Below are 15,450 nucleotides of genomic sequence, written 5' to 3' on the forward strand. Positions count from 1 at the left end.
ATTACTGTTGCACATATGTACATATGTACTAACTCATTATGTATTGTGTCACTTATGCAGTTCCCAATTCCTATGATATATATTTATATATGTATATGTATGTATATAAATATATATAAAAATGTTTTTTTTTTTGTTAAAGAAACTAAAACAACAATAATAAAAAGGTAATTAAAACAAAAAGTTGTTGGGAGCCAACAACACGCGGTGTTCCCAAGCGGTCCCCCATCTAAGTACTAACCGCGCCCTTATCCCGACGCTGCTTAATTTCGGTGATCGGACGAGAACCGATGTATTCAGCGTGGTATGGTCGTTGGCATACTAATTTCCTAGAATTTGCCACTTGAGTACGTTACGTTTCACGTAAGAAAAGTGTCTGCAAATGAGATTAGGACTACAACTGGGGTATCTTTTTTATTCCATCTTTATCACAGTATTCATCGAATATTCTCCGACTCAACTGTTTAACTGTTTCTGCGCCTTTCAATATATTTAATATGTATTATTTTCTTAATTGTCTATGCCAAAATTCAGGTAAAGATACTTTATCTTAAATATTCTAAGTTGCACGTATATGAAGACGCAGGCGTGAACTAGCAATAGTAAACATAATGATAGATTGTACTGACACTATTTCATATTACTGTTGCACATATGTACATATGTACTAACTCATTATGTATTGTGTCACTTATGCAGTTCCCAATTCTTATGATATATATTTATATATGTATATGTATGTATATAAATATATATAAATATATATAAAAATGTTTTTTTTTTTGTTAAAGAAACTAAAACAACAATAATAAAAAGGTAATTAAAACAAAAAGTTGTTGGGAGCCAACAACACGCGGTGTTCCCAAGCGGTCCCCCATCTAAGTACTAACCGCGCCCTTATCCCGACGCTGCTTAATTTCGGTGATCGGACGAGAACCGATGTATTCAGCGTGGTATGGTCGTTGGCATACTAATTTCCTAGAATTTGCCACTTGAGTACGTTACGTTTCACGTAAGAAAAGTGTCTGCAAATGAGATTAGGACTACAACTGGGGTATCTTTTTTATTCCATCTTTATCACAGTATTCATCGAATATTCTCCGACTCAACTGTTTAACTGTTTCTGCGCCTTTCAATATATTTAATATGTATTATTTTCTTAATAGTCTATGCCAAAATTCAGGTAAAGATACTTTATCTTAAATATTCTAAGTTGCACGTATATGAAGACGCAGGCGTGAACTAGCAATAGTAAACATAATGATAGATTGTACTGACACTATTTCATATTACTGTTGCACATATGTACATATGTACTAACTCATTATGTATTGTGTCACTTATGCAGTTCCCAATTCCTATGATATATATTTATATATGTATATGTATGTATATAAATATATATAAAAATGTTTTTTTTTTTGTTAAAGAAACTAAAACAACAATAATAAAAAGGTAATTAAAACAAAAAGTTGTTGGGAGCCAACAACACGCGGTGTTCCCAAGCGGTCCCCCATCTAAGTACTAACCGCGCCCTTATCCCGACGCTGCTTAATTTCGGTGATCGGACGAGAACCGATGTATTCAGCGTGGTATGGTCGTTGGCATACTAATTTCCTAGAATTTGCCACTTGAGTACGTTACGTTTCACGTAAGAAAAGTGTCTGCAAATGAGATTAGGACTACAACTGGGGTATCTTTTTTATTCCATCTTTATCACAGTATTCATCGAATATTCTCCGACTCAACTGTTTAACTGTTTCTGCGCCTTTCAATATATTTAATATGTATTATTTTCTTAATTGTCTATGCCAAAATTCAGGTAAAGATACTTTATCTTAAATATTCTAAGTTGCACGTATATGAAGACGCAGGCGTGAACTAGCAATAGTAAACATAATGATAGATTGTACTGACACTATTTCATATTACTGTTGCACATATGTACATATGTACTAACTCATTATGTATTGTGTCACTTATGCAGTTCCCAATTCTTATGATATATATTTATATATGTATATGTATGTATATAAATATATATAAATATATATAAAAATGTTTTTTTTTTTGTTAAAGAAACTAAAACAACAATAATAAAAAGGTAATTAAAACAAAAAGTTGTTGGGAGCCAACAACACGCGGTGTTCCCAAGCGGTCCCCCATCTAAGTACTAACCGCGCCCGACGCTGCTTAATTTCGGTGATCGGACGAGAACCGATGTATTCAGCGTGGTATGGTCGTTGGCATATTAATTTCCTAGAATTTGCCACTTGAGTACGTTACGTTTCACGTAAGAAAAGTGTCTGCAAATGAGATTAGGACTACAACTGGGGTATCTTTTTTATTCCATCTTTATCACAGTATTCATCGAATATTCTCCGACTCAACTGTTTAACTGTTTCTGCGCCTTTCAATATATTTAATATGTATTATTTTCTTAATAGTCTATGCCAAAATTCAGGTAAAGATACTTTATCTTAAATATTCTAAGTTGCACGTATATGAAGACGCAGGCGTGAACTAGCAATAGTAAACATAATGATAGATTGTACTGACACTATTTCATATTACTGTTGCACATATGTACATATGTACTAACTCATTATGTATTGTGTCACTTATGCAGTTCCCAATTCCTATGATATATATTTATATATGTATATGTATGTATATAAATATATATAAAAATGTTTTTTTTTGTGTTAAAGAAACTAAAACAACAATAATAAAAAGGTAATTAAAACAAAAAGTTGTTGGGAGCCAACAACACGCGGTGTTCCCAAGCGGTCCCCCATCTAAGTACTAACCGCGCCCTTATCCCGACGCTGCTTAATTTCGGTGATCGGACGAGAACCGATGTATTCAGCGTGGTATGGTCGTTGGCATACTAATTTCCTAGAATTTGCCACTTGAGTACGTTACGTTTCACGTAAGAAAAGTGTCTGCAAATGAGATTAGGACTACAACTGGGGTATCTTTTTTATTCCATCTTTATCACAGTATTCATCGAATATTCTCCGACTCAACTGTTTAACTGTTTCTGCGCCTTTCAATATATTTAATATGTATTATTTTCTTAATTGTCTATGCCAAAATTCAGGTAAAGATACTTTATCTTAAATATTCTAAGTTGCACGTATATGAAGACGCAGGCGTGAACTAGCAATAGTAAACATAATGATAGATTGTACTGACACTATTTCATATTACTGTTGCACATATGTACATATGTACTAACTCATTATGTATTGTGTCACTTATGCAGTTCCCAATTCTTATGATATATATTTATATATGTATATGTATGTATATAAATATATATAAATATATATAAAAATGTTTTTTTTTTTGTTAAAGAAACTAAAACAACAATAATAAAAAGGTAATTAAAACAAAAAGTTGTTGGGAGCCAACAACACGCGGTGTTCCCAAGCGGTCCCCCATCTAAGTACTAACCGCGCCCTTATCCCGACGCTGCTTAATTTCGGTGATCGGACGAGAACCGATGTATTCAGCGTGGTATGGTCGTTGGCATACTAATTTCCTAGAATTTGCCACTTGAGTACGTTACGTTTCACGTAAGAAAAGTGTCTGCAAATGAGATTAGGACTACAACTGGGGTATCTTTTTTATTCCATCTTTATCACAGTATTCATCGAATATTCTCCGACTCAACTGTTTAACTGTTTCTGCGCCTTTCAATATATTTAATATGTATTATTTTCTTAATAGTCTATGCCAAAATTCAGGTAAAGATACTTTATCTTAAATATTCTAAGTTGCACGTATATGAAGACGCAGGCGTGAACTAGCAATAGTAAACATAATGATAGATTGTACTGACACTATTTCATATTACTGTTGCACATATGTACATATGTACTAACTCATTATGTATTGTGTCACTTATGCAGTTCCCAATTCCTATGATATATATTTATATATGTATATGTATGTATATAAATATATATAAAAATGTTTTTTTTTTTGTTAAAGAAACTAAAACAACAATAATAAAAAGGTAATTAAAACAAAAAGTTGTTGGGAGCCAACAACACGCGGTGTTCCCAAGCGGTCCCCCATCTAAGTACTAACCGCGCCCGACGCTGCTTAATTTCGGTGATCGGACGAGAACCGATGTATTCAGCGTGGTATGGTCGTTGGCATATTAATTTCCTAGAATTTGCCACTTGAGTACGTTACGTTTCACGTAAGAAAAGTGTCTGCAAATGAGATTAGGACTACAACTGGGGTATCTTTTTTATTCCATCTTTATCACAGTATTCATCGAATATTCTCCGACTCAACTGTTTAACTGTTTCTGCGCCTTTCAATATATTTAATATGTATTATTTTCTTAATTGTCTATGCCAAAATTCAGGTAAAGATACTTTATCTTAAATATTCTAAGTTGCACGTATATGAAGACGCAGGCGTGAACTAGCAATAGTAAACATAATGATAGATTGTACTGACACTATTTCATATTACTGTTGCACATATGTACATATGTACTAACTCATTATGTATTGTGTCACTTATGCAGTTCCCAATTCTTATGATATATATTTATATATGTATATGTATGTATATAAATATATATAAATATATATAAAAATGTTTTTTTTTTTGTTAAAGAAACTAAAACAACAATAATAAAAAGGTAATTAAAACAAAAAGTTGTTGGGAGCCAACAACACGCGGTGTTCCCAAGCGGTCCCCCATCTAAGTACTAACCGCGCCCTTATCCCGACGCTGCTTAATTTCGGTGATCGGACGAGAACCGATGTATTCAGCGTGGTATGGTCGTTGGCATATTAATTTCCTAGAATTTGCCACTTGAGTACGTTACGTTTCACGTAAGAAAAGTGTCTGCAAATGAGATTAGGACTACAACTGGGGTATCTTTTTTATTCCATCTTTATCACAGTATTCATCGAATATTCTCCGACTCAACTGTTTAACTGTTTCTGCGCCTTTCAATATATTTAATATGTATTATTTTCTTAATAGTCTATGCCAAAATTCAGGTAAAGATACTTTATCTTAAATATTCTAAGTTGCACGTATATGAAGACGCAGGCGTGAACTAGCAATAGTAAACATAATGATAGATTGTACTGACACTATTTCATATTACTGTTGCACATATGTACATATGTACTAACTCATTATGTATTGTGTCACTTATGCAGTTCCCAATTCCTATGATATATATTTATATATGTATATGTATGTATATAAATATATATAAAAATGTTTTTTTTTTTGTTAAAGAAACTAAAACAACAATAATAAAAAGGTAATTAAAACAAAAAGTTGTTGGGAGCCAACAACACGCGGTGTTCCCAAGCGGTCCCCCATCTAAGTACTAACCGCGCCCTTATCCCGACGCTGCTTAATTTCGGTGATCGGACGAGAACCGATGTATTCAGCGTGGTATGGTCGTTGGCATATTAATTTCCTAGAATTTGCCACTTGAGTACGTTACGTTTCACGTAAGAAAAGTGTCTGCAAATGAGATTAGGACTACAACTGGGGTATCTTTTTTATTCCATCTTTATCACAGTATTCATCGAATATTCTCCGACTCAACTGTTTAACTGTTTCTGCGCCTTTCAATATATTTAATATGTATTATTTTCTTAATAGTCTATGCCAAAATTCAGGTAAAGATACTTTATCTTAAATATTCTAAGTTGCACGTATATGAAGACGCAGGCGTGAACTAGCAATAGTAAACATAATGATAGATTGTACTGACACTATTTCATATTACTGTTGCACATATGTACATATGTACTAACTCATTATGTATTGTGTCACTTATGCAGTTCCCAATTCCTATGATATATATTTATATATGTATATGTATGTATATAAATATATATAAAAATGTTTTTTTTTTTGTTAAAGAAACTAAAACAACAATAATAAAAAGGTAATTAAAACAAAAAGTTGTTGGGAGCCAACAACACGCGGTGTTCCCAAGCGGTCCCCCATCTAAGTACTAACCGCGCCCTTATCCCGACGCTGCTTAATTTCGGTGATCGGACGAGAACCGATGTATTCAGCGTGGTATGGTCGTTGGCATACTAATTTCCTAGAATTTGCCACTTGAGTACGTTACGTTTCACGTAAGAAAAGTGTCTGCAAATGAGATTAGGACTACAACTGGGGTATCTTTTTTATTCCATCTTTATCACAGTATTCATCGAATATTCTCCGACTCAACTGTTTAACTGTTTCTGCGCCTTTCAATATATTTAATATGTATTATTTTCTTAATTGTCTATGCCAAAATTCAGGTAAAGATACTTTATCTTAAATATTCTAAGTTGCACGTATATGAAGACGCAGGCGTGAACTAGCAATAGTAAACATAATGATAGATTGTACTGACACTATTTCATATTACTGTTGCACATATGTACATATGTACTAACTCATTATGTATTGTGTCACTTATGCAGTTCCCAATTCTTATGATATATATTTATATATGTATATGTATGTATATAAATATATATAAATATATATAAAAATGTTTTTTTTTTTGTTAAAGAAACTAAAACAACAATAATAAAAAGGTAATTAAAACAAAAAGTTGTTGGGAGCCAACAACACGCGGTGTTCCCAAGCGGTCCCCCATCTAAGTACTAACCGCGCCCGACGCTGCTTAATTTCGGTGATCGGACGAGAACCGATGTATTCAGCGTGGTATGGTCGTTGGCATACTAATTTCCTAGAATTTGCCACTTGAGTACGTTACGTTTCACGTAAGAAAAGTGTCTGCAAATGAGATTAGGACTACAACTGGGGTATCTTTTTTATTCCATCTTTATCACAGTATTCATCGAATATTCTCCGACTCAACTGTTTAACTGTTTCTGCGCCTTTCAATATATTTAATATGTATTATTTTCTTAATTGTCTATGCCAAAATTCAGGTAAAGATACTTTATCTTAAATATTCTAAGTTGCACGTATATGAAGACGCAGGCGTGAACTAGCAATAGTAAACATAATGATAGATTGTACTGACACTATTTCATATTACTGTTGCACATATGTACATATGTACTAACTCATTATGTATTGTGTCACTTATGCAGTTCCCAATTCTTATGATATATATTTATATATGTATATGTATGTATATAAATATATATAAATATATATAAAAATGTTTTTTTTTTTGTTAAAGAAACTAAAACAACAATAATAAAAAGGTAATTAAAACAAAAAGTTGTTGGGAGCCAACAACACGCGGTGTTCCCAAGCGGTCCCCCATCTAAGTACTAACCGCGCCCTTATCCCGACGCTGCTTAATTTCGGTGATCGGACGAGAACCGATGTATTCAGCGTGGTATGGTCGTTGGCATACTAATTTCCTAGAATTTGCCACTTGAGTACGTTACGTTTCACGTAAGAAAAGTGTCTGCAAATGAGATTAGGACTACAACTGGGGTATCTTTTTTATTCCATCTTTATCACAGTATTCATCGAATATTCTCCGACTCAACTGTTTAACTGTTTCTGCGCCTTTCAATATATTTAATATGTATTATTTTCTTAATTGTCTATGCCAAAATTCAGGTAAAGATACTTTATCTTAAATATTCTAAGTTGCACGTATATGAAGACGCAGGCGTGAACTAGCAATAGTAAACATAATGATGGATTGTACTGACACTATTTCATATTACTGTTGCACATATGTACATATGTACTAACTCATTATGTATTGTGTCACTTATGCAGTTCCCAATTCTTATGATATATATTTATATATGTATATGTATGTATATAAATATATATAAATATATATAAAAATGTTTTTTTTTTTGTTAAAGAAACTAAAACAACAATAATAAAAAGGTAATTAAAACAAAAAGTTGTTGGGAGCCAACAACACGCGGTGTTCCCAAGCGGTCCCCCATCTAAGTACTAACCGCGCCCTTATCCCGACGCTGCTTAATTTCGGTGATCGGACGAGAACCGATGTATTCAGCGTGGTATGGTCGTTGGCATATTAATTTCCTAGAATTTGCCACTTGAGTACGTTACGTTTCACGTAAGAAAAGTGTCTGCAAATGAGATTAGGACTACAACTGGGGTATCTTTTTTATTCCATCTTTATCACAGTATTCATCGAATATTCTCCGACTCAACTGTTTAACTGTTTCTGCGCCTTTCAATATATTTAATATGTATTATTTTCTTAATTGTCTATGCCAAAATTCAGGTAAAGATACTTTATCTTAAATATTCTAAGTTGCACGTATATGAAGACGCAGGCGTGAACTAGCAATAGTAAACATAATGATAGATTGTACTGACACTATTTCATATTACTGTTGCACATATGTACATATGTACTAACTCATTATGTATTGTGTCACTTATGCAGTTCCCAATTCTTATGATATATATTTATATATGTATATGTATGTATATAAATATATATAAATATATATAAAAATGTTTTTTTTTTTGTTAAAGAAACTAAAACAACAATAATAAAAAGGTAATTAAAACAAAAAGTTGTTGGGAGCCAACAACACGCGGTGTTCCCAAGCGGTCCCCCATCTAAGTACTAACCGCGCCCTTATCCCGACGCTGCTTAATTTCGGTGATCGGACGAGAACCGATGTATTCAGCGTGGTATGGTCGTTGGCATACTAATTTCCTAGAATTTGCCACTTGAGTACGTTACGTTTCACGTAAGAAAAGTGTCTGCAAATGAGATTAGGACTACAACTGGGGTATCTTTTTTATTCCATCTTTATCACAGTATTCATCGAATATTCTCCGACTCAACTGTTTAACTGTTTCTGCGCCTTTCAATATATTTAATATGTATTATTTTCTTAATTGTCTATGCCAAAATTCAGGTAAAGATACTTTATCTTAAATATTCTAAGTTGCACGTATATGAAGACGCAGGCGTGAACTAGCAATAGTAAACATAATGATAGATTGTACTGACACTATTTCATATTACTGTTGCACATATGTACATATGTACTAACTCATTATGTATTGTGTCACTTATGCAGTTCCCAATTCTTATGATATATATTTATATATGTATATGTATGTATATAAATATATATAAATATATATAAAAATGTTTTTTTTTTTGTTAAAGAAACTAAAACAACAATAATAAAAAGGTAATTAAAACAAAAAGTTGTTGGGAGCCAACAACACGCGGTGTTCCCAAGCGGTCCCCCATCTAAGTACTAACCGCGCCCTTATCCCGACGCTGCTTAATTTCGGTGATCGGACGAGAACCGATGTATTCAGCGTGGTATGGTCGTTGGCATACTAATTTCCTAGAATTTGCCACTTGAGTACGTTACGTTTCACGTAAGAAAAGTGTCTGCAAATGAGATTAGGACTACAACTGGGGTATCTTTTTTATTCCATCTTTATCACAGTATTCATCGAATATTCTCCGACTCAACTGTTTAACTGTTTCTGCGCCTTTCAATATATTTAATATGTATTATTTTCTTAATAGTCTATGCCAAAATTCAGGTAAAGATACTTTATCTTAAATATTCTAAGTTGCACGTATATGAAGACGCAGGCGTGAACTAGCAATAGTAAACATAATGATAGATTGTACTGACACTATTTCATATTACTGTTGCACATATGTACATATGTACTAACTCATTATGTATTGTGTCACTTATGCAGTTCCCAATTCCTATGATATATATTTATATATGTATATGTATGTATATAAATATATATAAAAATGTTTTTTTTTTTGTTAAAGAAACTAAAACAACAATAATAAAAAGGTAATTAAAACAAAAAGTTGTTGGGAGCCAACAACACGCGGTGTTCCCAAGCGGTCCCCCATCTAAGTACTAACCGCGCCCTTATCCCGACGCTGCTTAATTTCGGTGATCGGACGAGAACCGATGTATTCAGCGTGGTATGGTCGTTGGCATACTAATTTCCTAGAATTTGCCACTTGAGTACGTTACGTTTCACGTAAGAAAAGTGTCTGCAAATGAGATTAGGACTACAACTGGGGTATCTTTTTTATTCCATCTTTATCACAGTATTCATCGAATATTCTCCGACTCAACTGTTTAACTGTTTCTGCGCCTTTCAATATATTTAATATGTATTATTTTCTTAATTGTCTATGCCAAAATTCAGGTAAAGATACTTTATCTTAAATATTCTAAGTTGCACGTATATGAAGACGCAGGCGTGAACTAGCAATAGTAAACATAATGATAGATTGTACTGACACTATTTCATATTACTGTTGCACATATGTACATATGTACTAACTCATTATGTATTGTGTCACTTATGCAGTTCCCAATTCTTATGATATATATTTATATATGTATATGTATGTATATAAATATATATAAATATATATAAAAATGTTTTTTTTTTTTGTTAAAGAAACTAAAACAACAATAATAAAAAGGTAATTAAAACAAAAAGTTGTTGGGAGCCAACAACACGCGGTGTTCCCAAGCGGTCCCCCATCTAAGTACTAACCGCGCCCTTATCCCGACGCTGCTTAATTTCGGTGATCGGACGAGAACCGATGTATTCAGCGTGGTATGGTCGTTGGCATACTAATTTCCTAGAATTTGCCACTTGAGTACGTTACGTTTCACGTAAGAAAAGTGTCTGCAAATGAGATTAGGACTACAACTGGGGTATCTTTTTTATTCCATCTTTATCACAGTATTCATCGAATATTCTCCGACTCAACTGTTTAACTGTTTCTGCGCCTTTCAATATATTTAATATGTATTATTTTCTTAATTGTCTATGCCAAAATTCAGGTAAAGATACTTTATCTTAAATATTCTAAGTTGCACGTATATGAAGACGCAGGCGTGAACTAGCAATAGTAAACATAATGATAGATTGTACTGACACTATTTCATATTACTGTTGCACATATGTACATATGTACTAACTCATTATGTATTGTGTCACTTATGCAGTTCCCAATTCTTATGATATATATTTATATATGTATATGTATGTATATAAATATATATAAATATATATAAAAATGTTTTTTTTTTTGTTAAAGAAACTAAAACAACAATAATAAAAAGGTAATTAAAACAAAAAGTTGTTGGGAGCCAACAACACGCGGTGTTCCCAAGCGGTCCCCCATCTAAGTACTAACCGCGCCCTTATCCCGACGCTGCTTAATTTCGGTGATCGGACGAGAACCGATGTATTCAGCGTGGTATGGTCGTTGGCATACTAATTTCCTAGAATTTGCCACTTGAGTACGTTACGTTTCACGTAAGAAAAGTGTCTGCAAATGAGATTAGGACTACAACTGGGGTATCTTTTTTATTCCATCTTTATCACAGTATTCATCGAATATTCTCCGACTCAACTGTTTAACTGTTTCTGCGCCTTTCAATATATTTAATATGTATTATTTTCTTAATAGTCTATGCCAAAATTCAGGTAAAGATACTTTATCTTAAATATTCTAAGTTGCACGTATATGAAGACGCAGGCGTGAACTAGCAATAGTAAACATAATGATAGATTGTACTGACACTATTTCATATTACTGTTGCACATATGTACATATGTACTAACTCATTATGTATTGTGTCACTTATGCAGTTCCCAATTCCTATGATATATATTTATATATGTATATGTATGTATATAAATATATATAAAAATGTTTTTTTTTTTGTTAAAGAAACTAAAACAACAATAATAAAAAGGTAATTAAAACAAAAAGTTGTTGGGAGCCAACAACACGCGGTGTTCCCAAGCGGTCCCCCATCTAAGTACTAACCGCGCCCTTATCCCGACGCTGCTTAATTTCGGTGATCGGACGAGAACCGATGTATTCAGCGTGGTATGGTCGTTGGCATACTAATTTCCTAGAATTTGCCACTTGAGTACGTTACGTTTCACGTAAGAAAAGTGTCTGCAAATGAGATTAGGACTACAACTGGGGTATCTTTTTTATTCCATCTTTATCACAGTATTCATCGAATATTCTCCGACTCAACTGTTTAACTGTTTCTGCGCCTTTCAATATATTTAATATGTATTATTTTCTTAATTGTCTATGCCAAAATTCAGGTAAAGATACTTTATCTTAAATATTCTAAGTTGCACGTATATGAAGACGCAGGCGTGAACTAGCAATAGTAAACATAATGATAGATTGTACTGACACTATTTCATATTACTGTTGCACATATGTACATATGTACTAACTCATTATGTATTGTGTCACTTATGCAGTTCCCAATTCTTATGATATATATTTATATATGTATATGTATGTATATAAATATATATAAATATATATAAAAATGTTTTTTTTTTTTGTTAAAGAAACTAAAACAACAATAATAAAAAGGTAATTAAAACAAAAAGTTGTTGGGAGCCAACAACACGCGGTGTTCCCAAGCGGTCCCCCATCTAAGTACTAACCGCGCCCTTATCCCGACGCTGCTTAATTTCGGTGATCGGACGAGAACCGATGTATTCAGCGTGGTATGGTCGTTGGCATACTAATTTCCTAGAATTTGCCACTTGAGTACGTTACGTTTCACGTAAGAAAAGTGTCTGCAAATGAGATTAGGACTACAACTGGGGTATCTTTTTTATTCCATCTTTATCACAGTATTCATCGAATATTCTCCGACTCAACTGTTTAACTGTTTCTGCGCCTTTCAATATATTTAATATGTATTATTTTCTTAATAGTCTATGCCAAAATTCAGGTAAAGATACTTTATCTTAAATATTCTAAGTTGCACGTATATGAAGACGCAGGCGTGAACTAGCAATAGTAAACATAATGATAGATTGTACTGACACTATTTCATATTACTGTTGCACATATGTACATATGTACTAACTCATTATGTATTGTGTCACTTATGCAGTTCCCAATTCCTATGATATATATTTATATATGTATATGTATGTATATAAATATATATAAAAATGTTTTTTTTTTGTTAAAGAAACTAAAACAACAATAATAAAAAGGTAATTAAAACAAAAAGTTGTTGGGAGCCAACAACACGCGGTGTTCCCAAGCGGTCCCCCATCTAAGTACTAACCGCGCCCGACGCTGCTTAATTTCGGTGATCGGACGAGAACCGATGTATTCAGCGTGGTATGGTCGTTGGCATATTAATTTCCTAGAATTTGCCACTTGAGTACGTTACGTTTCACGTAAGAAAAGTGTCTGCAAATGAGATTAGGACTACAACTGGGGTATCTTTTTTATTCCATCTTTATCACAGTATTCATCGAATATTCTCCGACTCAACTGTTTAACTGTTTCTGCGCCTTTCAATATATTTAATATGTATTATTTTCTTAATTGTCTATGCCAAAATTCAGGTAAAGATACTTTATCTTAAATATTCTAAGTTGCACGTATATGAAGACGCAGGCGTGAACTAGCAATAGTAAACATAATGATAGATTGTACTGACACTATTTCATATTACTGTTGCACATATGTACATATGTACTAACTCATTATGTATTGTGTCACTTATGCAGTTCCCAATTCTTATGATATATATTTATATATGTATATGTATGTATATAAATATATATAAATATATATAAAAATGTTTTTTTTTTTTGTTAAAGAAACTAAAACAACAATAATAAAAAGGTAATTAAAACAAAAAGTTGTTGGGAGCCAACAACACGCGGTGTTCCCAAGCGGTCCCCCATCTAAGTACTAACCGCGCCCTTATCCCGACGCTGCTTAATTTCGGTGATCGGACGAGAACCGATGTATTCAGCGTGGTATGGTCGTTGGCATACTAATTTCCTAGAATTTGCCACTTGAGTACGTTACGTTTCACGTAAGAAAAGTGTCTGCAAATGAGATTAGGACTACAACTGGGGTATCTTTTTTATTCCATCTTTATCACAGTATTCATCGAATATTCTCCGACTCAACTGTTTAACTGTTTCTGCGCCTTTCAATATATTTAATATGTATTATTTTCTTAATAGTCTATGCCAAAATTCAGGTAAAGATACTTTATCTTAAATATTCTAAGTTGCACGTATATGAAGACGCAGGCGTGAACTAGCAATAGTAAACATAATGATAGATTGTACTGACACTATTTCATATTACTGTTGCACATATGTACATATGTACTAACTCATTATGTATTGTGTCACTTATGCAGTTCCCAATTCCTATGATATATATTTATATATGTATATGTATGTATATAAATATATATAAAAATGTTTTTTTTTTTTTGTTAAAGAAACTAAAACAACAATAATAAAAAGGTAATTAAAACAAAAAGTTGTTGGGAGCCAACAACACGCGGTGTTCCCAAGCGGTCCCCCATCTAAGTACTAACCGCGCCCTTATCCCGACGCTGCTTAATTTCGGTGATCGGACGAGAACCGATGTATTCAGCGTGGTATGGTCGTTGGCATACTAATTTCCTAGAATTTGCCACTTGAGTACGTTACGTTTCACGTAAGAAAAGTGTCTGCAAATGAGATTAGGACTACAACTGGGGTATCTTTTTTATTCCATCTTTATCACAGTATTCATCGAATATTCTCCGACTCAACTGTTTAACTGTTTCTGCGCCTTTCAATATATTTAATATGTATTATTTTCTTAATTGTCTATGCCAAAATTCAGGTAAAGATACTTTATCTTAAATATTCTAAGTTGCACGTATATGAAGACGCAGGCGTGAACTAGCAATAGTAAACATAATGATAGATTGTACTGACACTATTTCATATTACTGTTGCACATATGTACATATGTACTAACTCATTATGTATTGTGTCACTTATGCAGTTCCCAATTCTTATGATATATATTTATATATGTATATGTATGTATATAAATATATATAAATATATATAAAAATGTTTTTTTTTTTTGTTAAAGAAACTAAAACAACAATAATAAAAAGGTAATTAAAACAAAAAGTTGTTGGGAGCCAACAACACGCGGTGTTCCCAAGCGGTCCCCCATCTAAGTACTAACCGCGCCCTTATCCCGACGCTGCTTAATTTCGGTGATCGGACGAGAACCGATGTATTCAGCGTGGTATGGTCGTTGGCATACTAATTTCCTAGAATTTGCCACTTGAGTACGTTACGTTTCACGTAAGAAAAGTGTCTGCAAATGAGATTAGGACTACAACTGGGGTATCTTTTTTATTCCATCTTTATCACAGTATTCATCGAATATTCTCCGACTCAACTGTTTAACTGTTTCTGCGCCTTTCAATATATTTAATATGTATTATTTTCTTAATAGTCTATGCCAAAATTCAGGTAAAGATACTTTATCTTAAATATTCTAAGTTGCACGTATATGAAGACGCAGGCGTGAACTAGCAATAGTAAACATAATGATAGATTGTACTGACACTATTT

The 15,450-nt window shown here is 33.2% G+C and overlaps 1 protein-coding gene, 4 non-coding genes and 20 pseudogenes across 5 annotated transcripts in view; 1 reads left to right on the forward strand and 24 right to left on the reverse strand.

Annotated features, from left to right (window-relative positions):
- mib2 (mind bomb 2) overlaps positions 1-15,450 on the forward strand; it is a 260,282-nt gene that overhangs the window by 155,255 nt on the left and 89,577 nt on the right. The window lies entirely within an intron of this gene.
- Positions 193-318, reverse strand: LOC138856687 (5S ribosomal RNA; annotated as a pseudogene).
- On the reverse strand, positions 842-967 carry LOC138856688 (5S ribosomal RNA; annotated as a pseudogene).
- LOC138856689 (5S ribosomal RNA) lies at positions 1,481-1,606 on the reverse strand (annotated as a pseudogene).
- Positions 2,130-2,248, reverse strand: LOC138856527 (5S ribosomal RNA). The gene has a single exon (XR_011395743.1). It is a non-coding gene; the product is annotated as a 5S ribosomal RNA (ribosomal RNA).
- Positions 2,762-2,887, reverse strand: LOC138856690 (5S ribosomal RNA; annotated as a pseudogene).
- Positions 3,411-3,536, reverse strand: LOC138856691 (5S ribosomal RNA; annotated as a pseudogene).
- Positions 4,050-4,168, reverse strand: LOC138856528 (5S ribosomal RNA). The gene has a single exon (XR_011395744.1). It is a non-coding gene; the product is annotated as a 5S ribosomal RNA (ribosomal RNA).
- On the reverse strand, positions 4,692-4,817 carry LOC138856692 (5S ribosomal RNA; annotated as a pseudogene).
- On the reverse strand, positions 5,331-5,456 carry LOC138856695 (5S ribosomal RNA; annotated as a pseudogene).
- Positions 5,970-6,095, reverse strand: LOC138856696 (5S ribosomal RNA; annotated as a pseudogene).
- Positions 6,619-6,737, reverse strand: LOC138856529 (5S ribosomal RNA). Its single transcript, XR_011395745.1, has one exon. It is a non-coding gene; the product is annotated as a 5S ribosomal RNA (ribosomal RNA).
- LOC138856697 (5S ribosomal RNA) lies at positions 7,261-7,386 on the reverse strand (annotated as a pseudogene).
- Positions 7,910-8,035, reverse strand: LOC138856698 (5S ribosomal RNA; annotated as a pseudogene).
- On the reverse strand, positions 8,559-8,684 carry LOC138856699 (5S ribosomal RNA; annotated as a pseudogene).
- On the reverse strand, positions 9,208-9,333 carry LOC138856701 (5S ribosomal RNA; annotated as a pseudogene).
- On the reverse strand, positions 9,847-9,972 carry LOC138856702 (5S ribosomal RNA; annotated as a pseudogene).
- LOC138856703 (5S ribosomal RNA) lies at positions 10,497-10,622 on the reverse strand (annotated as a pseudogene).
- On the reverse strand, positions 11,146-11,271 carry LOC138856704 (5S ribosomal RNA; annotated as a pseudogene).
- LOC138856705 (5S ribosomal RNA) lies at positions 11,785-11,910 on the reverse strand (annotated as a pseudogene).
- Positions 12,435-12,560, reverse strand: LOC138856707 (5S ribosomal RNA; annotated as a pseudogene).
- LOC138856530 (5S ribosomal RNA) lies at positions 13,073-13,191 on the reverse strand. The gene has a single exon (XR_011395746.1). It is a non-coding gene; the product is annotated as a 5S ribosomal RNA (ribosomal RNA).
- Positions 13,716-13,841, reverse strand: LOC138856708 (5S ribosomal RNA; annotated as a pseudogene).
- On the reverse strand, positions 14,357-14,482 carry LOC138856709 (5S ribosomal RNA; annotated as a pseudogene).
- LOC138856710 (5S ribosomal RNA) lies at positions 15,007-15,132 on the reverse strand (annotated as a pseudogene).

Source organism: Bactrocera oleae, chromosome 3 (assembly GCF_042242935.1).
Source record: "Bactrocera oleae isolate idBacOlea1 chromosome 3, idBacOlea1, whole genome shotgun sequence".
Taxonomy (NCBI): Eukaryota; Metazoa; Arthropoda; class Insecta; order Diptera; family Tephritidae; genus Bactrocera; species Bactrocera oleae.